This window comes from Dendrobates tinctorius, unplaced genomic scaffold (genome assembly GCF_039654945.1).
Source record: "Dendrobates tinctorius isolate UK_male_01 unplaced genomic scaffold, ASM3965494v1 ptg000203l, whole genome shotgun sequence".
NCBI classification, from domain to species: domain Eukaryota; kingdom Metazoa; phylum Chordata; class Amphibia; order Anura; family Dendrobatidae; genus Dendrobates; species Dendrobates tinctorius.
This window is the reverse complement of record NW_027361870.1, coordinates 3612235-3628982: the sequence shown is the minus strand read 5'-3', so window position 1 is coordinate 3628982 and position 16748 is coordinate 3612235.

Here is a 16748-nt window from a genome sequence, read left to right as displayed (position 1 = left end):
AATGCCATATTAGTTAAATAATGGTTGATTCTAAAAATGTCTTCAGTATGTGGATGCTGAAAAGAATTACCCTTTAACATGTTAGGACAATTTTGTCATGGTTTGCTCAGCTTGTGGGATTAGGTAGTTCAGAGGTTAATGTGGACGGCCTCACTCTGAGATTCTGGGAGGCTTTTTATAGCCTCTTTGTGGGATCATTCCTCGTCGCTTATACTCAGGCCCTTGGCCGAGTGTGTGTGACCCTGGTGTGCTTTGTGACTGTGATACTTTATGCTTGTTTGGTTCTGATCTGGTTCTGTCCCTGTTACGAGTTCTGCCTGTCCCTCTTGTAATGTGTTGCTATCTCCGTGTATGACTCATTGCCCATGACCTGACTATTCTCTGATTACCCCTCTTGTACTGCACAGCTATCTCCATGTATGACTTATTGCTTACGTTCTGACTATCCTCTGCTCGCCCCTCTGGTACCACGCCACCCTCTCCGTGTATGACCCCCTGTTTGTCTGACCTGAAGTCCCCTAGCCTCTACTCCAGGATTCCTGTAGTAGAATCCTACAATCATCTCCAGCAGTGGGATGCTAAGCCCCGCCCCCTGTGGTCACATGATTGTAGGTCCTTGTACTTCTTAATACCTTCAGTGTCGCAGGTCCCATCTGCCTGAACTTTTCCTGCAGTATCGGACCCCGGGCCCTCCCGCAGTAGGGGTGAGTCACCCTGCTCAGCCGTGGCAGTTTGCCGGCGCTGACAGGATCCTGATAAATTTATACAATTTAAACATGGAAAACAACCAGTCCTAGATCTACCTGTTAGGGAGGTTTAAACAATTTTCTTTTGTGGGCCTACATCGAAATGTACTATTTTATCATTTATACTTATTGGACGTTTGTAGGAAACTAGTGGAGGGAACCCAAATTCTTTTACTTCTGGAAGACACTTACCGAGCATTGGCCAATGTCGCTTGACAATGCCAGTGATCAGTTTACTCTCTTCACAGAAGGTAGTTACAAATGGTATTCTTTGCATTAATTTTTTAATCAAACTTTTGTAATTAAGATGATTAGTACGTTCTATTCCCTGTACTTTAGTTTTTAATTTCTTCATTAATTTAGTAGGATATTTTCTCTGTTCAAACTTTTTAATCATATTATCTAATGATATATCTAAATTATTAGGTTCAGTCACAATCTGTCTAACCTTGAATTAAGTATTTGGCCTGCACTCTGTCAATACTTGATACAGGTCATTTCCTCATCATTAGGAACCTGGCTGCTATACCTCCTGACAGCCTCCTGGTGACCTTCGATGTCAACAGCCTATACATCTCCATCACCGAAGAGAATGGCCTCGAATCAGTGTCACACCTCCTATCACATTCAAACTTGTCCACTAGCTCCACGGAGTTCTGTCTGGATCTACTCTAATTGGTGCTCCATGACAACTGTCTTCTATTCGGTGACACGTTCTATGTTCAGAGCTGCGGAACCGCAATGGGCTCAAACATAGCACCTGCCTATGCAAATACCTACATGAGCAGATTCAAAGAACAATACATCTACCCTCATGGCCCTTCACACAATACTCTCTCTATAATCTAAGGTACATTGATGACATCGTCTGCATCGGGAACGGCACACCAGATTCCCTCATGACGTTTCATACGTATCTCAAGTCCATCAGACCCGAGTTACAGTTCACACTCAGCCATGATACCAACCTTATAGCAGTCTTGGACACATTGGTTATCAAAGACTTGAGTGGGCAACTCACCACTGATCTATATTCAAAACCAACTGATTGTAAAGGTCTTCTATACTTCTCTAGCAGACCCAGGGTGAGTACTCTAATAACATATATACCCACCCTACAGGGGACTCTCCAAGGCTGACTGACTACAGGGTGGGCCATTTATATGGATACACCTAAATAAAATGGGAATGGTTGGTGATATCAACTTCCTGTTTGTGGCACATTAGTATATGGGAGGGGGGAAACTTTTCGAGATGAGTGGTGACAATGGTGGCCATTTTGAATTTTGGATCCAACTTTATTTTTTTAATGGGACACATCAAACTTATTGAGAATTTCACAAGAAAAACAATGGTGTGCTTGGTTTTAAAGAAGCTTTATTCCTTCATGAGTTATTTACAAGTTTATGACTGTGAGGAGACTGCAGGCACATAGGATGCAGTAACAGACCGTACACAGACCAAGGGTGATAGGGGTTTATTTTATAACAGAAAACTCCACGCAGGGAGAAAACGAAGGGATATTAATATCTAATACAGTGAGGCACAAGAATAAGTAAGGCAGACAGTACAATTAAATACTACTTATCCCTCAGGTGTCAGTCACGGTTAAACTCCTGACCGTAACTGGAGCCGCTTAGGATGCATCGCAGTGGAGGTCTGACACAGTTCTGAGGAAGCTGGCATAATATAGCCTGACGATGGCGGTGTCCTCTCGTGGTCCTTATGATGGTGGCGAATCCTTGGGATCCAGATGCAGGTCTTGGGTCCAGAAGATGAAGTAATGAAGAGGGAAACGTTTTTTATCTCAGTGGTGAGTGTCCCAACACTATGGAGACTTGCAGCACTGCCCAAACACAGTTTACAACAAGCAGCCTGGTTCGCTGTGTCGACTCGACACACGCCTAAGTCCAGTTCACAGACCTTGTCTCTCACAGTCAATGCTGTCGGCGGGGGTGGCTCTGGCAGAGTTGTAAACTGTGTCAGTGGTCTCAATGAGGGCAGAGATATCAGCAGGGAATGCGGTGTCCCTGCGGTACTCAGTCGGTAGTCTGCCATCCCAGGCTCTGCTCTACTCTGCCCAGTCACCTCTCAGCTGATTTTACCTCACAGGTCTCTCGCGCGCTCAACGTTCCACCCAAACTGTTTGAATCCTCGCACGCGAACCTTCTCTCAGCTTGGCCACTCCCCCTTTGCTCTAGTACAGGGAGTGGTCTCACGTTTTAAGCTTTTCCCCCGTGACTTAGGTGACAGACCTACGGTTCACGCTGGAGACATGCCTAACTAGTTCCTTCCCCTTACATGAATACTTATAAAATGTGTTCAAAGTGCTGCCCATTGTGTTGGATTGTCAATGCAACCCTCTCCTCCCACTCTTGACACACTGATAGCAACACCACAGAAGAAATGCTAGCACAGGCTTCCAGTATCCATTGTTTCAGATGCTGCACATCTCCTATCTTCACAGCATAGACAATTGCCTTCAGATGACCCCAAAGATAAAAGTCTAAGAGGGTCAGATTGGGAGACCTTGGTGGCCATTCAACTGGCCCATGATCACCAATCCACTATCCAGGAATGTGTTCATGTAGGAATGCACGGACCTTACACCCATAATTGATGGTATGGTGTGGTATTTGGGGTACAAAGATAGTGGGGCCATTCTTCATCAATGGAAATCTCAATACCACTGGATATCTGAAATTGCTACATGATGATGTGTTGCTCTCTTTATGCACTGAAGATGGCACGTTCCCAGATTTTTTCCAGCAAGATGGTGCACCACCACATTATGGGTGTCAGGTCCGAGCATTCCTACAAGGAATCTGACCCCCTTAGACTAGCATTTCTTCTGCTACACTGATGTATATTTCTTTCTTTCAGCAACGTACTGAATAAGACCTGGGACAGGTCGAAACATCATTATTGTGTTTAGTCACTCTAAAATTTTTCATCTTCCCAGCTTGTTTTTTCTGTTCACATCAAGTGAAATAAATATTGTTTTCTTGTATCACCCAAAGCAACGACGTGTACGGTAAATTTTGACTTTTTAACAATCCGTCTAAGGGCTGTGGAGTCGGAGCTCATTTTGGTGGAGTCGGAGTCGGTATAAAATGGTCCGACTCCTAAAATATATAATAAATTAGGTACAGTAGTTCAATGCAGAATGTGCTGAATATTTTTTCAAAGGAATTTGGGAAAGTTATGAAATGTCCTATAAATGGCTGTCCTATTCCTGATCTAAGGCTACATTCACACACAGCGTTTTTGCTGCGTTTTTTGAGGATACGTTTTTCAGCTGCAAAAGCAGATCAGCTTTTTAAAAAACCGCATAACCTGAAAGGTTTTTGAGCTCATAGATAATGTTTTCAATAGCATAAGCAGATTAGAAATCTGCTCTATCTATCTATTTATCCATATCTGTCTATCCATATCTTATCTGTACCAAAAAGAATGAAAGCCGGGTAGCACACAGACTAACACACCTTTTTTTTTAGCACCAGTCAGGTACACCTCATAGCTGCCCAAAAGGACGCCCAGGACAGACATTGCTCGTCTTCAGTAACACATCAACATCAATTGATAGTTGGAATAAATAGACTGCATTCACCACATCTTAAGGTGCAGGCTTTATTTTCAAGTGAAGGGGTGTGCAGTATAAGGTTCTGCAGCAGCTGAGGTGTGCAGTATGAGATTCTGCGGAACAGTATGAGGTTCTGCCCCCCTAGTTTTGATCCTGGCTAAAACCGTTTCTTATAGATATGGCGAACCCTCAGGTAACCCTAAATGAAGGTCAATGGACACAGGTGGCTGAATTGAAGGAATTGCTTAATCACCTATTTACCGTGACTAAAAAATTAAAAGCTGAGGATTTAACTCCTGGCATTTTCATAAGGGAGTGGAAGAACTTGCTATTTTGCCTGTCCCAAAGAGGAGATTTAATTGCAGATGGCATTTCTGCTTCAATGAAACGGAGAGAGACACAGCTATTGGAAAGTAAAATTTTTCTGGCAGCTGTTTATGTGGACCCAAGTCATCGTATATTGCTTGATGATCAACAGCTTACTAAAGGAAAAGAAGCTCTGACTGAGGTAGCAGTTTGGATGAGTGGCCTACAGGAGGACTGCCAGGTGCAAGAGGACTTGGGTCCTGACAGTGCTACTGCTGCCATATCTTCATCCTCATCAGATGAGGAGTTTGACTTTGACAAGTATTTGGATGATATAGAGCAGGCAAAGCGTTGCTGCAAGGAAAAAGATTTCACTCCGCCTCCTATAGCAAGCAGATTGACCAAATGTCAGCAAAATGTTTCACTTGCTCTCAAAGAAAAAGAAAAATTCAACCGTTCATCAAAACTGACTGTGCATGAGGCAATTCCTTTATACTTGGAAATTGTTAGAGATGTTGCCCATGTGGTTACGGCTTTGCCTCCAACCCAAGTTAGTGTAGAGAGGTTGTTCTCTGGCCTTAAAATTATTAGGTCAGATTTTAGGTAATCTATGAAGGAGGATCTGATGGAGGCAATTCTATTTCTTAGAACAAATTCATAGACTGCACAAATGTTATTTAGTATGTTTTTTTGAAAACTGTTTTTTGCCACTTACACAATTTATTACATAGTGTTTTATATATATATATATATATATATATATACTGTATATATATATATGTAATCGATATTACATAGTGTATTACATATTTACAATTTATTACAGTTTTTTGTGTTCTAAAGTTGTATTCCAATAAATATATATTATGTTCTATCTAAATGTCTTGATTATTGTATCATAAAAGTGATTAAATGTCTGATGTTCACATTGTACTACAATAACATTTTCACTTAAATATAAGCAATATATGTTGGAGTCGGAGTCGTGGAGTCGGAGTCGGTGGAAGGGAAATTGAGGAGTCGGAGTCGCAGGTTTGGCTTACCGACTCCACAGCCCTGTGTCTAACCCACAGAAGTTGGCTAAATGGTAAAGATTCCACCATCCTCCTTGGATGATGACTATCATAACAGCGTAAATTATTTTTGTCTGTCGGTTTGACATAAATTTCAGTTGTGAATCCATTATCACTATTTTTACACAGCACAGCCACGGATTTTATTTCTGTGTCTAAATATACAAGAGTAAATTTAATATGATCATTAAGATTATTAAAACAATTGTGAAAAGCCTCCAATTCTGGAATCGAACCTGTCCATAGGATGAGGACCTTATCTATGTATGTCCACCACTCAAGAACATGGTTGAAGTGGTGGGACACATAGATAAGGTCCTCCTCATGGTTGTCATGACAAGGTTGGTATATACAGTCATATGTAAAAGTTTGGGCACCCCTATTAATGTTGACCTTTTTTCTTTATAACAATTTTGTTTTTTGCAACAGCTATTTCAGTTTCATATATCTAATAACTGATGGACTCAGTTATATTTCTGGATTCAAATGAGGTTTATTGTACTAACAGAAAATGTGCAATCTGAATTTAAACAAAATTTGACCGGTGCAAAAGTATGGGCACCTCAACGTTAAAGTGACATTAATATTTCGTAGATCCTCCTTTTGCAAAAAAAACAGCCTCTAGTCGCTTCCTGTAGCTATTAATGAGTTCCTGGATCCTGGATGAAGGTATTTGTGACCATTCCTGTTTACAAAACAATTCCAGTTCAGTTAAGTTTGATGGTCGCCGAGCATGGACAGCCGCTTCAAATCATCCCACAGATGTTCAATGATATTCAGGTCTGGGGACTGGGATGGCCATTCCAGAACATTGTAATTGTTCCTCTGCATGAATGCCTGAGTAGATTTGGAGCGGTGCTTTGGATCATTGTCTTGCTGAAATATCCATCCCCTGTGTAACTTCAACTTCGTCACTGATTCTTGCACATTATTGTCAAGAATCTGCTGATACTGAGTTGAATCCTTGCGACCCTCAACTTTAACAAGATTCCCGGTGCCGGCATTGGCCACACAGCCCCAAAGCATGATGGAACCTCCACCAAATTTTACTGTGGGTAGCAAGTGTTTTTCTTGGAATGCTGTGTTTTTAGCCTCCATGCATAACGCCTTTTTGTATGACCAAACAACTCAATCTTTGTTTCATCAGTCCACAGGACCTTCTTCCAAAATGTAACTGGCTTGTCCAAATGTGCTTTTGCATACCTCAGGCGACTCTGTCTGTGGCGTGCTTGCAGAAACGGCTTCTTTTCGCACTCTCCCATACAGCTTCTCCTTGTGCAAAGTGTGCTGTATTGTTGACCGATGCACAGTGACACCATCTGCAGCAAGATGATGCTGCAGGTCTTTGGAGGTGGTCTGTGGATTGTCCTTGACTGTTCTCACCATTCTTCTTCTCTGCCTTTCTGATATTTTTCTTGGCCTGCCACTTCAGGGCTTAACAAGAACTGTACCTGTGTTCTTCCATTTCCTTACTATGTTCCTCACAGTGGAAACTGACAGGTTAAATCTCTGAGACAACTTTTTGTATCCTTCCCCTGAAAAGCTATGTTGAATAATCTTTGTTTTCAGATCATTTGAGAGTTGTTTTGAGGAGCCCATGATGCCACTCTTCATAGGAGAATCACATAGGAGAACTACTTGCAAGTGGCCACCTTAAATACCTTTTCTCATGATTTGATACACCTGGCTATGAAGTTCAAAGCTCAATGAGGTTACAAAACCAATTTAGTGCTTCAGGAAGTCAGTAAAAAGTAGTTAGGAGTGTTCAAATCAAGAAAATGATAAGGGTGCCCATACTTTTGCACCAGTCAAAGTTTGTTTAAATGCAGATTGCACATTTTCTGTTAGTACAATAAACCTCATTTGAATCCAGAAATATAACTGAGTCCATCAGTTATTAGATATATGAAACTGAAATAGCTGTTGCAAAAAACAAAATTGTTATAAAGAAAAAAGGTTAAAATTAATAGGGGTGCCCAAACTTTTACATATGATTGTATATATATATATATATATATATATACAGTATATATATATAAATAACAATGTAATAATACATGATTACATGATAATAAATATCTAAATATATGCACATATATACTGTATTATATGCAAATATATCTAATATATAAAGCTCAAGTGTGTGCATGTACAGTGGGGCAAAAAAGTATTTAGTCAGTCAGCAATAGTGCAAGTTCCACCACTTAAAAAGATGAGAGGCGTCTGTAATTTACATCATAGGTAGACCTCAACTATGGGAGACAAACTGAGAAAAAAAAATCCAGAAAATCACATTGTCTGTTTTTTTTTCATTTTATTTGCATATTATGGTGGAAAATAAGTATTTGGTCAGAAACAAGCAATCAAGATTTCTGGCTCTCACAGACCTGTAACTTCTTCTTTAAGAGTCTCCTCTTTCCTCCACTCATTACCTGTAGTAATGGCACCTGTTTAAACTTGTTATCAGTATAAAAAGACACCTGTGCACACCCTCAAACAGTCTGACTCCAAACTCCACTATGGTGAAGACCAAAGAGCTGTCAAAGGACACCAGAAACAAAATTGTAGCCCTGCACCAGGCTGGGAAGACTGAATCTGCAATAGCCAACCAGCTTGGAGTGAAGAAATCAACTGTGGGAGCAATAATTAGAAAATGGAAGACATACAAGACCACTGATAATCTCCCTCGATCTGGTGCTCCACGCAAAATCCCACCCCGTGGGGTCAGAATGATCACAAGAACGGTGAGCAAAAATCCCAGAACCACGCGGGGGGACCTAGTGAATGAACTGCAGAGAGCTGGGACCAATGTAACAAGGCCTACCATAAGTAACACACTACGCCACCATGGACTCAGATCCTGCAGTGCCAGACGTGTCCCACTGCTTAAGCCTGTACATGTCCGGTCCCGTCTGAAGTTTGCTAGAGAGCATTTGGATGATCCAGAGGAGTTTTGGGAGAATGTCCTATGGTCTGATGAAACCAAACTGGAACTGTTTGGTAGAAACACAACTTGTCGTGTTTGGAGGAAAAAGAATACTGAGTTGCATCCATCAAACACCATACCTACTGTAAAGCATGGTGGTGGAAACATCATGCTTTGGGGCTGTTTCTCTGCAAAGGGGCCAGGACGACTGATCCGGGTACATGAAAGAATGAATGGGGCCATGTATCGTGAGATTTTGAGTGCAAACCTCCTTCCATCAGCAAGGGCATTGAAGAAGAAACATGGCTGGGTCTTTCAACATGACAATGATCCAAAGCACACCGCCAGGGCAATGAAGGAGTGGCTTCGTAAGAAGAATTTCAAGGTCCTGGAGTGGCCTAGCCAGTCTCCAGATCTCAACCCTATAGAAAACCTTTGGAGGGAGTTGAAAGTCCGTGTTGCCAAGCGAAAAGCCAAAAACATCACTGCTCTAGAGGAGATCTGCATGGAGGAATGGGCCAACATACCAACAACAGTGTGTGGCAACCTTGTGAAGACTTACAGAAAACGTTTGACCTCTGTCATTGCCAACAAAGGATATATCACAAAGTATTGAGATGAAATTTTGTTTCTGACCAAATACTTATTTTCCACCATAATATGCATATAAAATGAAAAAAAACCAGACAATGTGATTTTCTGGATTTTTTTTTCTCAGTTTGTCTCCCATAGTTGAGGTCTACCTATGATGTAAATTACAGACGCCTCTCATCTTTTTAAGTGGTGGAACTTGCACTATTGCTGACTGACTAAATACTTTTTTGCCCCACTGTATGTATGTATGTATGTCGGGGATTGGCATCCGCACCGTCGCAGCTACAGCCACAAAATTTGGCACAGTCAGACGTCTGGACCACGAGAGTGTCCTAGGCTATGTTGTGAGGCAAAATTTTAACCCTGCGCATTCCAATTCAAACAATTTTGCCCCATCTACATAATGGGGAAAAAGTGTGTGTGTATCAAGCCCCACCCCTCATTATGATGTCATAATGGTTGCCATGGCGACGCTGATGTCATCATAGGCTGCAAGCCCCGCTGCTCACTATGATATCATAATGGTTGACTATGGGAAGGAGGATGTGTGATGGGTATATGGGCACTGGACTATGGGATGGAGGATATGTATGATGGGTATATGGGCACGGGACTATGGGATGGAGGATGTGTGATGGGTATATGGGCACTGTACTATGGGATGGAGGATATGTATGACGGGTGTATGGGCACGGGACTATGGGATGGCGGATATGTATGATGGGTATATGGGCACGGGACTATGGGATGGAGGATATGTATGATGGGTATATGGGCATGGGACTATGAGATGAAGGATGTGTGATGGGTATATGGGCACTCGACTATGGGATGGCGAAAATGTATGATGGGTATATGGGCATGGGATTATGGGATGGAGGATGTGTGATGGGTATATGGGCATGGGACTATGGGATGGAGGATGTGTGATGGGTATATGGGCACTCGACTATGGGATGGAGGATATGTATGATGGGTATATGGGCACGGGCCTATGGGATCGTGGATATGTATGATGGGTATATGGGCACGGGACTATGGGATGGATAATTATAATTTGCTATAACTAACCACAGTTAGTCACTATGCCCGGGCAGCGCCAGGCTCTTCAGCTAGTATTATATACAATTACAAAACCAAATTGTCATTTAAAATAATAACAATGTAAATAATATATTACTATATATATAGTAATGTTATTTTTTAATGTATGGCAGTTAAGTCTGGTAATGATGTGGGGAATTAATGAATGTGTAGAGATTGTATAAATTTGAATGACAATGTGTGATTAAAAAGTTTTTACACGTTTCCAGTTTGATTTCTATTACTGTATCTTGTGATTTTCAAGATCTTCACTTGCCATCATTAACCCCTTTACCCCAAGGGTGGTTTGAATGTTAATGACCGGGCCAATTTTTACAATTCTGACCACTGTCCTTTCATGAGGTAATAACTCTGGAATGCTTCAATGGATCCTGGTGATTCTGGCAATGTTTTCTTGTGACATATTGTACTTCATGATAGTCGTAAAATTTCTTTGATATGACTTGTGTTTATTTGTGAAAAAAAATGGAAATTTGGCGAAAATTTTTCAATTTTCCAACTTTGAATTATCATCCCCTTAAATCACAAAGATATATTGCACAAAATACTTAATAAGTGACACTTCCCATATTTCTACTTTACATGAGCACAATTTTGGAACCATTTTTTTGTTAGGAAGTTATAAGGGTTAAAAGTTGAATAGCTATTTCTCATTTTTCAACATCATTTTTTTGGGACCACATCATATTTGAAGTCTCTTTGAGGGGTGTATATGATAGACAATACCCAAAAGTGACACCATCCTAAAAACTGCACCCCTCAAAGTGCCTAAAACCACATTTAAGAAGTGTATTAACCCTTCAGGTGCTTCACAGGAATTTTTGGAATGTTTGAAAAAAAAAACCATTCAACTTTTTTTCACACAAAATTTAGTTCAGATCCAAATGTTTTCATTTTACCAAGGGAAACAGGAGAAATTGGACTCCAAAAGTTGTGAAATTTGTCCTGAGTATGCTGATACCCCATATGTGGGGGTAAACCACTGTTTGGGCGCATGGTAGAGCTCGTAAGGGAAGGAGCATCATTTAACTTTTTCAACGCAACATTAGCTGGAATTGAGATTGGATGCCATGTCGCGTTTGGAAAGCCCTTGATGTGCCTAAACAGTGGAAACACCCTATAAGTGACCCTATTTTGGAAACTAGACCCTACAAGGAACCTATCTACATGTGTGGTGAGTACTTTTAACCCCCAAGTGTTTCACAGAATTTTATAACGTCGTGCTGTGAAAATAAAAAATCATATTTTTTCCACAAAAATGATCTTTTCGCCCCCCCAATTTTTTTTTATTTTCCCAAGGGTAATAGGAGAAATTGGACCCCAAAAAGTTGTGCAATTTGTCCTGAGTATGCTGATACCCCATATGTGGGGGTAAACCACTGTTTGGGCGCATGGCTGAGCTTGGAATGGAAGGAGCGCGGTTTGACTTTTCAATGTAAAATTGGCTGGAATTGAGATTGGACGCCATGTCACGTTTGGAAAACCCCTGATGTGCCTAAACAGTGAAAACCCCTCATAATTGACCCCATTTTGGAAACAAGTCCCCACATCTAGATGTGTGGTGAGCACTTTGATTCCATAGGTGCTTCACAGAAGTTTATAATGTTGAGCCGTGAAAATAATAAAATCACATTTTCCTCACAAAAATGTTATTTTAACCTCAAATTTTGCATTTTCATTAGGGTAGCAAGATAAATTGCACCATACAATTTGTTGCAAAAATTCTCTTGAGTACACCGATACCCCATATGTAGGGGAATACTACTTTTGAGGCACAGTGGAACACTCAGAAGGGAAGAGGTGCCATATTGGAGTTCAGATTTTGCTGGAATGGTTTTAGAGCACTATGTCATATTGGCAGAGCCCCTGAGGTGTCAGAACAACAGAAACCCCCTATATGTGAACTCATTTTACAAACTACACTCCCCAATGAATTAATCTAGGGGTGCAGTGATGATATTGACACCACATGTGCCTCGCAGAATTTTATACCACTGAGCAGAGAAGAAAGAATAAATTACATTTTTACCAATAAAATGTTGCTTTAGCCCCAAATTTTTAATTTTCTAAGGGCTAATAGGACTTTTTTTTACAAACTGAGGTCCATTTTTTCCTGAGTGCGCCAATACCATCACGGGAGATATTTCTCAGGCACAGTGCAAAACTCAGAAGGTAAGGAGCACCAGATTTTACTGTTATGGTTTGGAGGTGCCATAACCAACTGGGAGGGCACATGAGGTGCCAGAACAGGAGAACCCCCCCATAAGTGACCATATTTTATGAACTACACCTCTCAATGAATTCACCTAGGGGTTCAGTGATTACCATGTGTGTGTCACAAAATTTAATACCATTGGGCAGTGAAAACATAATGACCACATTTTTACCACCAAAATTTCGTTTTAGCCAAAGAACTTACATTTTCACTCAAGAAGTGGGTAAAAATGGAACAAAAATTTGTCCTTCAATTTCTACTGAACATGGCAATACCCCGTGGCTGTACAGTACTACTTAGCCATACGGAGAGACTGGGGGGGAATGGAGCACTATTTGTCTCCTGGAGCACAGATTTTACTAGAACAGTTTGCGGACTCCATATGCAGAGCCCCTAATTGCTAGAAGAGCAGAATCCCCCCTCAAGTGATGCCATTGGGGAAACTATACCCCTTGGGGAATTTATCTACAGGTGTAGTGACGATTTTGACTTCATGGGTATTTTCCAGAAACAAGTAGCAATGAATGTTGCCGAATGAAAATTGTAAACTGCCGTTGTAGTGAGCAGTACGCTCTAGTGACCAGTACATTGCAGTCACCAGTACGTTTTGCCCAACAGTGCTTCTGGAGGCATAACCTGTAAGCTAGGCGAGCTCTCATCACTTCAGAAATGCCAAACGTGGAAGCAATATATGGTTTATTTATACTGTGGGGCTCAGAAGGGAGGGGGGCATTTGGATTTAGGAGAGGAGAATTTGCTGAATTTCTTTTGATGGGTGATGAGCCATTTCGCTTTTACAGAGCCTTTGTGCTACCAGTAACATGGAAGCCCCCTATATTTCCGCTAACAGATGACGGACCTGAGTGAGGGCTTGCTTTATTTGTGGATTGAGTTGAAGCTTTAATTGGGAACATATGCTGAACACTTACTTTGGGGTTTTTCATCTAAATCTCCAAGTGACGTGATTCAGATAAAACCCCTGAGTGATCCATTCACCATAATGAGGCAGCAGAGTTACTCTGGAAACCGTCTGGCCTCTTTTCAGCGGTGTCATTCTTTTCAGAAGTGCACAAAACTGTGGTTGACACCACTTTTATGCAATTCTAAATAGATGGACACTGCCGGATCGCAGGTCAGTTGGCATCCACAGTGCCTCTGTCTGCCTCATTATAGGGAATTTTGTGCTGGGGGTTCCGTCTGAATCACGTATTTCAGAGATTTACATGGAAACCCCGGTGCAAACGCTCAGTGCAGGATAAATATGCGCTGAGCCTTACTGCGATCTTTGGGAGGCAGAATAAAAAAATAAACATGTGAAGAATTGGTTTTATTTATTTTTTACACCGTTCCTCATGTGGTATAAGTGATTAGGTAACTTATTCTTTGGGTTTGATATGATCACAGCGATACCAGATTTGGGCCTCTTTCACTCGTCCGTGTGGTGACAGTTTTCACACGTACTGGAGACACATACACACGTAGACCCATTCAAGTGAATGGGTCTGTGCACATGTCAGTGTGTTTCCATGGACTGTGTCCGTGGGCAAAACAAGCTGACATGTCTGTTTTTTAATGTCAGCACGGGTCACAAAACATCCCGCACATGTGCACACGGATAACACACATAGATGTCATCTGTGTGACAGGCATCGGTATCGGGGAAGAAGCGTTACAGTAAGCGCTGTTCCCCGGCGCTGGGTGCTGAACACTGCTCTCTTCTTCCCTGCTCTGCTGGCAATCAGCGCGAGCAGGGGAGAGTGATAAGAGTTATATTTAAGTGATAAAAGAGACTATTACTCCCATCAGCCCACCCCTGCTGCTGCTAGTAACAGTGACAGCAGGAGCGTCTGATGAGGATATTCATCAGCCGCTGCATGCGCTATAAATAGATAAATAAATGAAAAAAAAACATGTGTGTTCCCCTCTATTTTCTATAAATAACCAGCACCATGAGCTAGTGGGGATCTCATCATATCTCACCGCAGTTAGGCCCAGCTGGGAACGCAGCCTCAGTGACTGGAGGTAACCTCTATGATGTCATTGCCAGTCACTGAGATGCAGCAGCCTCCCCATGCTATAGAAACTGTCAGCTCTGCAATGACACTGAAAAGAGAGACTTGCTGATCGTGCACTGCACATGATCAGCAAGTTTCCTAGCTCTGGTGACCAGGATGTCCATGGCAACGATCGGGACCCCGTGTCACTCTGCGGGGTCTCCAATCCAAAGGAAGAGGGGCTGTCAGCATTCTGTCAGCTTCCAGAATGCTGTGATCGTGTTTGATTGCAGCATTTCAAGGGATAAAGTGCTGGGAGCGGTCTGTGAACGCTTCTGGCACCTAGTGCCGGATGTCAGCTGTCAGAATTAGCTGACACCCGGCGGTGATCATCCGCGCACCCCCCATGTGCGTGGGCGATTGCAATGATGTAATATTCAGTCCCTGGTCAAATAGACCCAGGGCACATGGACGGAATTTTACATCCGATGTTAGAAAGGGCTTAAACGACTGCCGACCGGTTATATGAAGTTAATCCACAGTCATTTAATAGCCTGCAACTGCAGATTTCTGAATCTCCACAGCATGTGCTGTTAGAATTCATTGAATTCATAGAATTTATTGCATTTGTTGCTTTGTGATAAACTTCAATAAAAATATTTCCTTCCATGTACGTGTAACACTGATGGCTCCATGAGATCTTTGTCTGACTTATCAATAGGGGATGTGACCACTTAAAGTGCCTAGGGCAGCTTGAATGCCAAATAGGCCCTGATTGTCCTTTAAAGTAGTGAACCATACAACTGATAGGGCTGTAAAGTTGATGCAAGACTTTCATGGTCTAATTACTGTAGAAGAGAAACAAAAACAATTTTTGCTACGTTGTGTATAAGAACACAAAAAGTTGTACCTTGATTGCAAGAAAGAAAGTCTGCATTGGACATACTATTCCATCCATGTGACCTGGGACCTAAGTCCCAAGGATGAAATAGTATGTCCAACGCAGTCAGCGGCGCTGACATCTGGCACTATGTTCCCTAATAAATTCTTTTTCTTTGTAAAAAAAACAATAAAAGTACACATATTTAGCATCACCGCATCCGTAATGACCCGCCCTATAAAACTGTTCCACTAGTTAACCCCTTTAGCGAACCCCTTCAAAAAAAAAGCAAAAAACAATGCTTTATCATCATACTGCCGAACAAAAAGTGCAATAATGCGCAATCAAAAAGATGAATATGAAATAACATGGTACCACTGAAAACATCATCTTGTCCTGCAAAAAACGAGCCACCACACAGCATCATAAGCGAAAAAATAAGAAAGTTATAGCTCACAGAATAAAGCGACGCCAAAAAAATTATTTTTTATATAAAATTGTTTTTATTGTATAAAAGCGCCAAAACATAAAAAATAATATAAGTGAGGTATCCCTGTAATCGTACTGACCTGAAGAATAAAACACCTTTATCAATTTTACCACACGCGGAACAGTGTTAACGCCCCCCAAAAGAAATTCATGAAACGCTGGTTTTTGTTCATTCTGTGTCCCAAAAATTAGAATAAAAAGCGATCAAAAAATGTCACATGCCCAAAAATGGTATCAATAAAAACGTCAACTCGTCCCGTAAAAAATAAGACCTCACATGACTCTGTGGGTCAAAATATGGAAAAATTATAGCTCTCAAAATGTGGTGATGCAAAAACTATTTTTACAATAAAAAGCGTCTTTTAGCGTATGACAGCTGCCAAACATAAAAACCCGCCATAAATAGTAAATCAAACCCCCTTTTATCACCCCCTTAGTTAGGAAAAAATAATAAAATTAAAAAAAGTATTTATTTCCATTTTCCCATTAGGGTTAGGGCTAGGGCTAGGGTTAGGGCTAGGGATAGGGCTGAGATTAGGGTTAGGGGTGTGTTGGGGTTAGGGTTGGAGTTAGAATTTGGGGGTTTCCACTGTTTGGTCACATCGGGGGTTCTCCAAATGCAACATGGCGTCTGAACTCAATTCCAGACAATTCTGCGTTGAAAAAGGTCAAACGGTGCTCCTTCCCTTCCAAGCTCTGCCATGCGCCCAAACAGTGGTTTACCCCCACATATGGGGTATCAGCGTACTCAGGACAAATTGCACAACTTTTGTGGTCCAATTTCTCATGTTACCTTTGGGAAAATAAAAAATTAGGGGCAAAAATATAATTTTTGTGG